This window comes from Hermetia illucens, chromosome 5, assembly GCF_905115235.1.
Source record: "Hermetia illucens chromosome 5, iHerIll2.2.curated.20191125, whole genome shotgun sequence".
Lineage (NCBI taxonomy): Eukaryota > Metazoa > Arthropoda > Insecta > Diptera > Stratiomyidae > Hermetia > Hermetia illucens.
The window spans coordinates 79584832-79597030 of NC_051853.1; the positions used below are offsets into that span (position 1 = coordinate 79584832).

At 40.8% G+C, this 12199-nt stretch overlaps 1 protein-coding gene across 1 annotated transcript in view; it reads left to right on the top strand.

Moving 5' to 3' along the window:
* Positions 1 to 3910: 3910 nt before the first annotated feature.
* Positions 3911 to 12199, top strand: part of LOC119656833 — a 312026-nt gene continuing 303737 nt past the window's right edge. Inside the window, exon 1 of the mRNA XM_038063481.1 lies at positions 3911 to 4522. The gene's annotated coding sequence lies outside the window, so the exon portion shown is untranslated. The remainder of the gene's footprint in view (positions 4523 to 12199) is intronic.

Here is a 12199-nt window from a genome sequence, read left to right on the forward strand (position 1 = left end):
GCCAATCAACGCGAATGCACTAACATAACGCAAGGGCCACTATAAGATGAATTCTATAATAGCCTTGAGTGATCTTTTGAACGATTCGAACGAACGAACGACTTCAATGTGAAGATCGATACAGATCCGGATCCGCATTAAAGCGCTGATCCTAGTTTTATTCTATGATACATCGCCTGGAATATATAATTCGAAAGATGCTAATGGATCTAAATAGTACTTTACAGTACAAATCATCTCAGATAGTGGCATATGAAGATGACATAAATAATTTGGCGCGATAGAAACTGAACGCGAAGGAGCCCCTGATGAAAGGAAAGGAAGCAACGAATGAAGTTTGTCTAAAATTAACAAAGAGAAAACCAAAATCATGATACAAACTTGAAGAAGGAAGCCAATAAGATTCGAAATTTCCAATGTACAGAACATGCCTAGAGACGATAAAAGGATTCCTAGGTGCCTAATCAAAGGGAATGTGGTTACCAAATTCCCCTTGGTGAAGGCTCTGTGAGTTGGGGTTCCAGAATACACTCAAAGCGTTTGTCGTAAAAGGCAACTAAAAGGGACAGAAATTGTTGGACTAGCATTCTGCAAACTTTGAAATTTTACCGAAATGTTAACAACACTTCGTATGGGGACTGACCTTATGCCGAAGACCTTTGGCTATGGAAAATGGACTATGATTGGTTTCTGGAAAGTGAGCATGCTCCTCGACAACAGCAGCGAGGGTCCTCAGAATGCTTGTTTTCTTCAACTGGAGCGGGGATTCCAACCATATATGCTAGACATTTTGGGTCTTAGCGAAGTAAAATTGTGGGACCTTGAAGTTAGCTCCTCTCTCTCTTCCGGCAAAGTGCTTTTGTACTCTGGAAAATCAAGGGGTAGCGGACACGAATCCGCTGTCGGGTTATTTCTTACAACGAGACGCACTCTCTTGATCTGGGAGCGGGTTTATGTCAGGCTTTTAATTGTAAAATTCTGTTTTAGGTCACAATTGTAGAACGCTATCCACCAATGAACACTTCCGACATAGTGGAAAAGGATGTTACATTCAGTTTAGGGGAGGCTTCCTAAAGGTGACATTGTAATCGTAATCGATGAATCGTGAAGATAATAGCTAAAATAGTACTGGAACGCAACAAAGAACATCTCGGAAGCTTAATCGACAGAGAGCAGGCTGGTTTCCGCACCCGATCCTCCTGTATTGACCACATGAACACTCTACGAATCATTTGGAAATAGTGTGCGGAGTTTAGATCTTTGCTGCACCTACTCTGTATCCTATTCGGAAAAGGTTTCGATAGCGTGAGCAGGGCGTTTATATGGCGGTTCTACACGCAAAGGCTAATATGATGGTGTAAAATACCACGTGCTGCATTGAGGGAAAATCTCAAAGGAATTTGAGGTTCAAAGCGAATTCGGCCATGGTTGGTCATGTTCTTCATGCTACCTTGTCCGGAGTACGAGGAGGGCTTCAATAGACTATGACATCTTTTCTCAAACACTTCAATTACGCTTTTGACATCTGTTTGTTATCTCGCCGAGTCTGGAGCTTGGCCAAATGGCTCTGAATTTGGGAAAAGAGTCAAGTAGAGTTGGACAGAGGATAAAAATCAACAAAACTAAGGTTTCTAGTCTGACGGGCTATCCTACTCCCCTTATCTGCATTAATGGAGGGAACATCGAAAGCGTTGTTTGCCGACGATGGCATCAAACTGGATGTTACCCGAAATCTGGAAATTGAGTAATTTTAACATCAAGACCAAGTTCTGTGCTAATGTTCTTGCTATATGGGAGTAGCACATGGAGGAGGTCCCTACTCAAAGTTTCAAGCCCTCGTCGTATCATTGGATTATTAGAAGTGTATTATGGATTATGCTATTTCGAATAAAGAACTTGGCCCGCGCGCAGGCGACGCGTCCGCAATGTGATCAGAGGGCGCGTTCCTCGTCCTTATGGAAGCATAGAGTAACCTGAACTAGAGGCAAATATGCTATAGCTTTGAGTAGACAGAAGGCAATCTCTTCGAATGCTTTCCTATTTGTCTTCCGAAGTTGCGTGACTGACTAGCAAGTAGGCAGATACAACTGATTCCTTTATATATCCACAAGCATGTAGCAAAAGCATGGATTAAAATAGGCAATGAACCTGCAGGCAAAGCAAGTTCCTAATGTAATTCTGTTATGGTTGCTTGAATGAGTACCACTGAACGCTTGCCTAATATTTGCTTAGCCTTCTTATCATGTTGAGATTTCACGATGTATAAGTGATGCCGAAAATTGAATTGACAGCAGCACGAGTATGCCTCGTACGTATGTCTAATAACCTACATATGTACATGATCAGCTATCCAACTGCTTTCCGAGGCGAATTACAGTTTCAAAAATTAAAATTTCCGTGCTACACGTCACACGCTCTTTAGTCAAGAGTTAATCCATTCCCAAAAACATTTGCATAATAAAGCGATGCTAATCGCGAAACTGGAAGTTACAAAACCTTCAATCAATCAAAATTCAAATTATAATTATTCATCTTTACTTGCGTAGCCTTTGTCGCTTCATACCACCAATTACGGAATTAATCCGCCCGGGGCTGCGAGGAGCGAAAAAAGCGACTAAATCAGATCAATTTGACCGCGAACCAAGAATCTTATTAGTCATTTGCACGGCGAGAATACCTTTGTGCAGATCTTGCTGTGCTGGGGCAGGTAAGTAACGTACATACTCGTATGTAAGTTGAGAATGCTATGCTTGCATAGCTGCTGCCATATGGTATGTCTCGACAGTCTGGAGACCGGTACCTGGAGGCCGGCGTTTTTATGTTTGCTCGTCTTCCATAAAAGGTTAGATTTATCGCGGGGATGTGTGGTACAGCACCGGATGGAGGTGCTTCAACTAGAACTGGAAATTGTTTCTAGCTACTTCTTGAGTTTTTTGGTTCGCACACATTTACGCTAGTCATAATCCCTCTCAGCATCCAAAGCTTCTATTATTTAATCTTGGCTGACCAGATTCTAGATACAGAAGACGTTTGAATTCGCCATCTCATGTTCTGTTTGCATTGGAGGCGAAGGGGTGTCTGATCTCGTTAGTGGGTAATTTTGTGCGAAGTAAATTTTTCTAGCTTCAATGAGAGGCTCAATGGATTCTTGAACTTTGATCAAGGAGGGGTTGAGGAGTAAACACTACCGATTTTGATTCAATATTGTAAGAAATGGAGTAATTTGAGCGCAAGATCTTAAGCTCTTTTCGAGCTCGTTGCTTATCCAAGTGGTATGAAAGCACTATGGCCCTGGATGTAATTATGATAATTTACACTTTTTCACTTATATCTAGATAATATTGAGAAGACAACTGAATCAGGAAGGTCCTCAGATAAATTGAAGACAAGGCTGAACCTTAATTGCTTCTAAGCTCTAGACCTCGCAGTTCGGTAGTTATTCTCATTGTGTTAAACACCTTTAATTGTTGTAATATGTTCAAGTAATCATCGAACACTTCTTGCATAAATGGCAGCGACAGCTCTTCATCGATAAGGTTGGAGTCGAACTCGCGTAACTAACTCGTGCTGAGTATAGTCGAGTCAGGCACCATTCATTTGCGTCGACGAACAGTGGCGTGGTGCAAACAAAAAACAGGGGGAAAGTTAATGGAAGACTGGTCACCGCGGCCGCAGTTACTGCTGCTGCTCTGCACCTTCACCTCATCTCCCCCGCGAGAAGGCAAGCGAGTGTTCAGGTGAGTTGCGGCCGCTACAAAGAGACTAACAGGTAAACAACGTAACTCGAAAACGTAGCGACGAAACGTGGTAGATGGTCGATGATGGTAGCTATGGGGTACGAGTGCTTGAGCACAGGTACTGCGGTGTTACATGCAATGACTCTCCGGTTCCCTAGCCAATTCTTCGGCGTAACTTCGCTCATGGTTTTTGTGTCTTCAGTCTTCGCTTGAAGCCGTGCGGGAATGTATCTTGTTCGAATCGCATGTAATCCGGATTTTCGCGAGCAAATATCACCTTTCTTTAACCGATGACCAAGAAGTGTCGTATGTTTCGTTTCGCGAGTGTCCTATTCCTTATGGAAGGTGCATTTCCTATTGGAAAATTGATTTTAAGTGGGTTAGAAGCCAACTATTGCGCAGAATACCCTCCTGTGTGCTGAATATTACAAAGAATAGTGAATTTATTGATCATTCATGATTTGTTTGATGCATAGTGTGGTTTGTGTACATCAATGTACTTTAGTTGGTTTTGTATGTTGCCTAGTTGCACCCCCGGAAAATGCCCTTGCTGAGTTCTTGTTAGGATCAGTGTGCAAGAAATACAATAATTAACCTTTCAGCGTTCAGCTGGTGGATTACATACATACCCTCTCGCTAGCGATCGTGATTGCATTGGAACTTCTGCAGTCTTTGATTAAACGAAGAATCCAGACAGTGCAGACTGCAATCAGTAGCAGCGGCCCTCGAGACGTTGGAACGGACAAGAAGGAGTAGAGCGGAGCAAAGTTTCGATTACTAGAAAGGTATGTTATGGTAGTATTCTGGTTCTGGGTTGCCACTTTAGGAGGTTTATGAGCAGGAAGGAGTTGATTCCTGGAGCTATTTTTGCTAATTATAATAAATTTTTCTGTTTTTTGAGACTAGGCCTCGAGTTTCGGACAGCGGCTTAAGTTTGATAAAATATGGAGATAATTAAACTTCATTTAATACGTTCATAAACATTATATTGAAAATATCACTAATCCTCTATTTGTCCTTTGAAGTTGTTTTTCACTACTACGAACTATATTACAGGTCAATTCGGATATGTTATCCTTATTTAATGATAATAATCGTTGGCCGAACAATCCATATTGGATTAGGGCCTTGAAATGTGTTAGAGCACTTCATTCAAGACCGTAATGGTACACTACAGTACATTGTAGGAGGCAATGTAGTCAGCGTTGGGATCGCCCGAGACCCTGATTTAACTCAGGTATTCATTCACAGCTGAGTCGACTGGTATCCAGTCATGATAACAAATCCCTCTGCCACCAGTGATATTTGAACCGCGACCTTACGCTATGACAGCCCAGTCCTCTAACCACTTGGCCATCCGGACACGTCATTTGTGAGATATAAACTGAAACACAAAATTTTGAATACAAGTACTTCCTTCTGCATCACTTGCTTCTAAGGTTTTGCGTAAAACAAAACCTTATTTTCAGTCTTTTGCAACTAAAAGCAGTGAAGATTAATTTCTAAGTTCTCGTCTTGAAAAAATTGCATTATTGCGATGTACATAGTAGTGATGTCGGTATTTGATTTGCTAAAGTTTTCGTCCTCACTTATCTCTTATAGGCCGAGCGCGTCCTCCAATTTTCGAAACTAAATAGCGTGTAACATGCGTTGTTCACTGAATCCTTCCATCCGTTCCGGGGTTTTCCCGGTGGTCAGGGTTGTGGTAGAGGTCCATCTTGTCTTTGGATAGGCGCCTAGGAATGCTTCAACGGTGTCCTCTACAAGGCCTGCTCACTGGAGCTTTCGAATCGTAATATCGATGGCGTAGTCCACCCTCACTGGGCTTAGAACATTTCTAAGAACTCGCTGTTTGCAAGTATTGATTTTTTGCTCTCCAGTCGAGTTCACCATGTATGTCTCCCTGTTGTTACGCAAGAGCGGCCGAATCAGAAGTTTTATTTATTGTGAACTTTGTTGTGCATATTTCTATTTTACAGAATTGGCAGTATGAGGTGGAATGTTGTGTTGGCAGACATGATCCGCCTTTTAATTTTGTCTATTTCGTTCAACTGTCGAAATTCTAATTGTTTAGTGTCAAGTTTTCTTTGATTGGCGTCTTTCTCCACGTTTGTTCCGCGCCCTCTTTTTCATCGCATCTGGATATTTATATCGTGGGCATGGGCAGTATCGAGGGTGATTTGCACAGCAGTGTACCAAATATAGGTAGATCTACTGGTATCTTTTGGAATGCCTATATATACTACAGAGCGATGATGAATAATGTTGTGGTTTCAATCTAAATCGGAGTCTGCACCGAAACATCCTGTTACACTGACTCATTGTAATGTGACTAATCAAGTTGGAACTTCATATTCAGAGGACATTTTGTATAGTACCAAGTAATTTACACTGCCGTATTCCTGTTTGTTTTGAAGTTAACGAAAATTTGATGCACATCAACGGGGTTCGAGCCTGATTCCGATTATTTTCGACAATACTTTGTAACAAATAACAATCAGTTCATGAACCTTGGTGTCATCCATGTTTGTCCATATAAAGCTATCGTAGAATATGCAGATATAGCATATCCTATCAGCGATATGCCTTACGAGTATGTTTTTGTTTCATTCGACTTTAGTGTACCTATCTATGCAGCCTTTTTCTCAGCGGTGGCTTACTAGCATTTTTCGTGTTCCGAGGTTCATGCTGATGGTGACTACTGTCGGGTTCTTGATGGCCGTTCAGCCTCTGCAGGATATGTTCTTCTAACGCTTCAATATACAGCTGAGCGCATCTCAGATAACCGCGAATGATGGTGCTTAAGTGTGGTTGACGGGCTGTTACCCACTAGAGGGTAAATGGCAACCATATTTTTGGTTCTGGAACTTTTCGAATTTTATAGAGGCGTTGAGTCTACTACTCCCATCATCTGTTATCTGGCATTGATATCTTGCTCTACCGAGATAATGTTTTGAACGATGGCTCATCGGGTAACTCCCACGTTCTTTTGTGGATTCTGTGGCCGGCGGTGCAAGCCGACGAGATTGCCATATTTCTTCTGCAGACGAATTCTATGAGCCCACTTCCGTTTCCATTAATTATGTTCTAGATATATTGTCCTCAGTAGTGCTACGATGAACTAGCACTTTTTTAATTTTTGCATTCAAGTCGCCGAGTGCCATCTTGACCTTTAAGGAAGCCTAATATTGAAAAGGTTAGTTTTCACTCCAAGCGCTCCAATTGTTTCATAGATTGGGCCAAGGCATGTGATAATGCGGGTTAAACTCTTGTGGTTGATAAAACTTATATCGCATTCTCGCTTTTCTGACTATTTTCCGTTTTTAAAAATAGAATGCTATGGAGAGTCAAATATCACACTGCCTGATAATTTCGTTTGCTCGATCATCAATACATACATGTTGATCTTTCCGATCTCTCCGATGTTTGCTCAAAGAGCGCCAGTTCTGTACAGAAAGCGAGCGTTCCAAGTTCCAAACTCAAAATCCTTGTTCCATTGCTATACTGACGCCGACCATGCGTCAAGAACCCTTGCCCATTTCTCGACAGAAGGATAGGATGCAATAATTTAAAGGCCACGTTTACACGGTTTAGAACCTTGATGGGATGGGGGATGTTGGATAAGTTGGAGATGATGGTGACGATATACGGCTTGTTCAATGGCAGGAATAGGAATTGAATTGAAAGCGGGACATGCTTTAGGCATCAGAAGACATTTTCGGAATCATCCTCATTTTATTCCCGCGGAAGACAATCGTTTGATACTTTTAAGGAGAGAGCTAGTTTTCCACTTGGTAAAGTATCGGTAAAGTTCCTCCAAATATAAATTCAGACGAGCTGGCCTGCATACTATGTCCTTCGTGGAGGTGTAAATTATGACGTTTTCGGCATATTGTAAGATTTTGATAGGACTGTGGTAAGGAGCGGGTACGGGAATGTTCGCTGTGAAGAGCGAGAAAAGGTTTGGAAAAACGGGTCCTTGTGGGATTCCAACAGGAGTAGTATAGGGTGAGGGGTGAGGGGGTTGTTGCTGAAATTTCACTTTGCTTTGCCATTTAGAAAGCTGAAAATAAGATTGCAGATTCCGTTCAGTTTTTACTACCGCTCCTTACAATGACTCCAGGCTGTTAGATACTGTGACGTCCTCCTTTGTTATATATACAGTTACCTCTATACACAATGAATTCACCTTTAGATTCATATCTATTTCTTTTCAAAAGTGATTCTAAGGCTTTGTGTAAGAGAAAACTTTATTAAAGTCGATTTACTGCTTGTTTGTCAGTTTGTGTCACACACGTACTTTTCTCAGAAATGGTTATATATACCAATTGACACAAAGTTCTGTGGGAAGGTTGGAACTGTGAACCCCTACACACGCGGTGAATGACTCCCCGAATGCAGTCATATAACATAGGGTATACAATGAAATGTCGCAGTTCGCATTTTAAGTTGCCATGATAGTTTTGGAATTGATGCTAAGGGAGAGAAGTAAACAACCGTAAAATACGAAAAATCGCGAAGCTGCCCTTACGCGTTAAAATACTCTCTATGGATACTTATTCAAACGAAGTTAATAATATTAGATTTCTATATTTTATGAAAATTTACTGAATATGCCTTTAATACCATCTTGGAATTACTCGTGTAAATAGTTGCAGTAATATGGGCCATATAAGCACGATACTAGAAAGTTTGTTCGACATCTTACAATTATTAATAATGCTATAGTGTGTCAAAGTTTTCTGCTTCGTGTAAATTTACGAAAACCCGAGACATGAAATGCAAATATCACACTAAAATGAATGAGATGATTCCCGTGAGCCGCTTGACAAGAAAAACGAGGAATATCGACAACATATAGAACGAAATGTAAGGACGAAGAAAGAAAATTCCAAAAATCTCCGACGGGCAGCTAATAAAATATTAGCCCAAAAACAGAAAACATTTTGACGAAGGATTGAAGAAAATTGATGATAATTTTGGAAGCAACCTTATAAGATGAGCCTAAAAGGTCATGAAGAGTTGCGGCGTAGACAGAACCATCCGGAGTAATCATTGGGGACCAAAGTAAATCAGTGTGAGATGTTCGTCTTATTTCAAAGAACTTCACAATTCAATTCAGCCACTAGAACTCAAAAGAATTATAGTCGAGTACAATGGGAACATTGAATCGTCAACATTGGAAGAAATTGATTCAGGAATCAAATGTTGAAAAATGAACAAGGGCACCGGGGATAGATGATATCCCCGCTGAACTCACCACCGTTCTCTGGACTATGAAAACTATCCATACTTTGGTTCTCTCCATCTAAAACCACGAACAGATCCCGAAAGTGTGGAAAAAAATGTGATATGCCCTATCCAAAAAGGTGAGAAACTGACGAGCGCCAATTACAGAGACATTTCACTACTAAAATTATTGGTGAATATCAAGAAGGCTTTCAGACTAGAAGATCCATCATTGACCAACTATTTACCGTGAAACGACCATTGAATACTCGGTGACTTCAAGTAGGCATAAGACAGTATTGAGTGAAATCTACAGTATAAAATAACGCTTGACTTGAGGTAACGGATTAAAGCAAGAAAATGGGCTGGCACCTCTACTGTTCAGTTTGGTACTCGACCGGGTTATAGGAAAATTGTCGGTGGACACAAAAGGCATGCTGTTCTTTAAGTCCTTCCAAATCCTCCCATATGGGGAAAATATAAACATCATGGCGCGATCTTTCACATCAGCAAAGGAGACTTTCATAAAGCTCGATAAAACAGCATACGAAGTTGGTCTACGAATTAACGAAAAGAAGACGGAAATTATAACGCAAACGAGATAAATGGCGTCCACTAGACAAAATATAACTATTGACGAGTACAACTTGACGAAATAAAATGACGAATTCAGCCCGCAAACAGAGCTTTCTACTAGATCCTATTGATTTGAAAAGTCAATTGCATAGACAATACAATAAAAAGATCTGTGCTATGCTACGGATGTGAAACAGAGACTCTAACACAAACTTTCGGAAAACTGTTCAATACTTTCGTGAGGAGGATCCTGAGAAAATTATTAGGAGCTGAACGAAAAAACAACCAATGGTAAATCAGATACAGCGAAATATTTATAAAATATTTTGCCACCCTGAAGCCTCGAAATCAATAAAACTTTGGAAGGCTGGCCACTTGGATTCCAAAAAGGGTATTCGAAGCTAGAGCAGTAGAACGAGGACCTCTAGGAAAATCCCGAAAGCGTTGGGCAGATTATGTTGACAAAGACACTGATTCAATGCTACAATTTAAAAATTGGAAGACGCGAACGATGGAACTAGAGGGTTGGATGAAGGACATCTTGAAGTCTGAAATGGGCTGTAGAACCTCGACAACGACGACACTAAAATATTATGACCCACCGAACATGTTTTACGATTTCTTCGGTTTTGTGTGTCGTTTTTCCGGCTTATTTTATAATGAAAAAAAATACAAATTTTATTTTTTAATTCTTGTGGTTGATGAAACTCTCTAATCCGTCCAATTTGCGGAAGTCATTAACCTCTTTAATTACCCTTCGGTTATCTTCCGTTATTGTACGTTTCTTCTCGATGATGTGCCTGGCTACCAATGATTTGAGGGCATGTGTTGGTCCTCTTTTTGCTTTCGCCAGAATTACTTCTCTTATATGTTCGTTGAACCTCGTTGTTATTAATCTTCTAGTTTGCCCTATATATGATTTTTCACAATCAGCCCAGGTTATCTGGTAGATTCCGCTTTTCTCTTCCTTGGGGTTCTTGATGCTTCCTAATTCTGACTGTGTGGTTTGTTGGTAGATATCACTTCGATATCACGTTTCCTTAAGATGTTTTTCACCCGGTAGCTAATTTGGGAATGGAACGTTTTTAGATAGTCCCGCTTGGGTAGAAAATATCTTCAGGTTTCCTTTCCATTTTCGTTGTTTTTTACTGATTATTCCTTCTATTCTATCTATCATGCAATAAGATGGTGGTCAACACGCAATACAACTTTCTTGTCTAATCTGAGTTAAAAAATTGACTAAATTTGGTGCAGAAATGCACACAAACCAGGCTTTGAAATTTGTATAACTCCCTAGCTGTTGGGCTGAGTTTAATTCTGCCCGCCCAGAAAACTATCGTGTAGTCCTATCATTGGTCTTATAATTGCAGTATATATCCAGTATAATGTTTTCGGGGTGCACCTCCATTTCTCAACTGCTATGGACCTCCAGTTCATATTTTATTCTATATTTTATCTAGCGTAATCCGTGTGTGTCCGTAATGTGTCCGGATAGCTGAGGGGTTAAAGCGCAAGGCTGTCGTACGGAAGGTCGCAGTTCAAATCTCGCTGGCGGCAGTGGGATTTGTATCGTGATTTGACGTCGGATATCAGTCGACTCAGCTGTGAATGAGTACCTGAGTCAAATCAGGGTAATAATCTCGGGCGAGCACAATGCTGATCACATTGCCTTCTACAGTGCTCTAAGACACTTCAAGGCCCTGATCCAATATGGATTGTTGTGCCAACGATTATTATAATTATTATTAATCTCCAAATATTTGACATCTGTTTTCTGTTTAACTTCCATGCCGTATAGTCGAATGGCTCTATCAAACTTGAGCTTTCTAGTGAATGGTATGTTCTGGGCTGTATTGATATTAAGTCCAGCCCTTTTGTACCAATTTCTAGTAATTCTCAATTGGATCAGTTGTTGAAGCACTAGACTGTTGCAATGGAACTTTGTAATTTGTACCATGATTGGAAGTCGGTTACCAGTTAACTTAGTGGTAAATGAGTTAAGCCAGGATAATAATCATGGGCGAATGCAATGCTGAACACATTGCCTTGTAGGGTATCCGAACGGTCTTGAATGAAGCGACCTAACAGGCTTGAAGACTTAGAGCCAATTGGACTTGGGTGGTGCTCGTGACAATAGAATTGGTAATTGTTGAGACTCTGCTTGTCTGTTTTCTAACATTTTGTTCATCCGGAAGGACAAGATTTTTCTGACTTCCTTCGGGATCAGAACCTTCTGAATTTTTGCACGCGATACCCTGTCGAAGGTAACTTCGACAACCGGAAATCCGCATAGAGCTATTTTGTGGTATTTATTGCTTCAGCTGATACAGGTCAATTGGGTTGACCGTCCTGCCGTCCGTCCCAGTAAACATGTCGATATGGATGTAATTACATCCTCACTTACTTACTCCTTAGAATGTTAGTTCTAAGACAAATACCTTCTCCACTGTTTTTATTAAAAGGACATCAAGCAAATTGGCGGGACTTAGGGTGTAAAGAATCTTTTTACTCGCTTTCGGAATGAAGACGACTTTTGCCCTCCTCTTTGAGCTTGTGAGGGTCTTAACATACAAATTGCGAACTTTTAGTTGCGTTTGGGAAAAGAATTTTTGCTTCCCTGTTGGATGATAACGACGAAACTTGGGACCGATGCATGG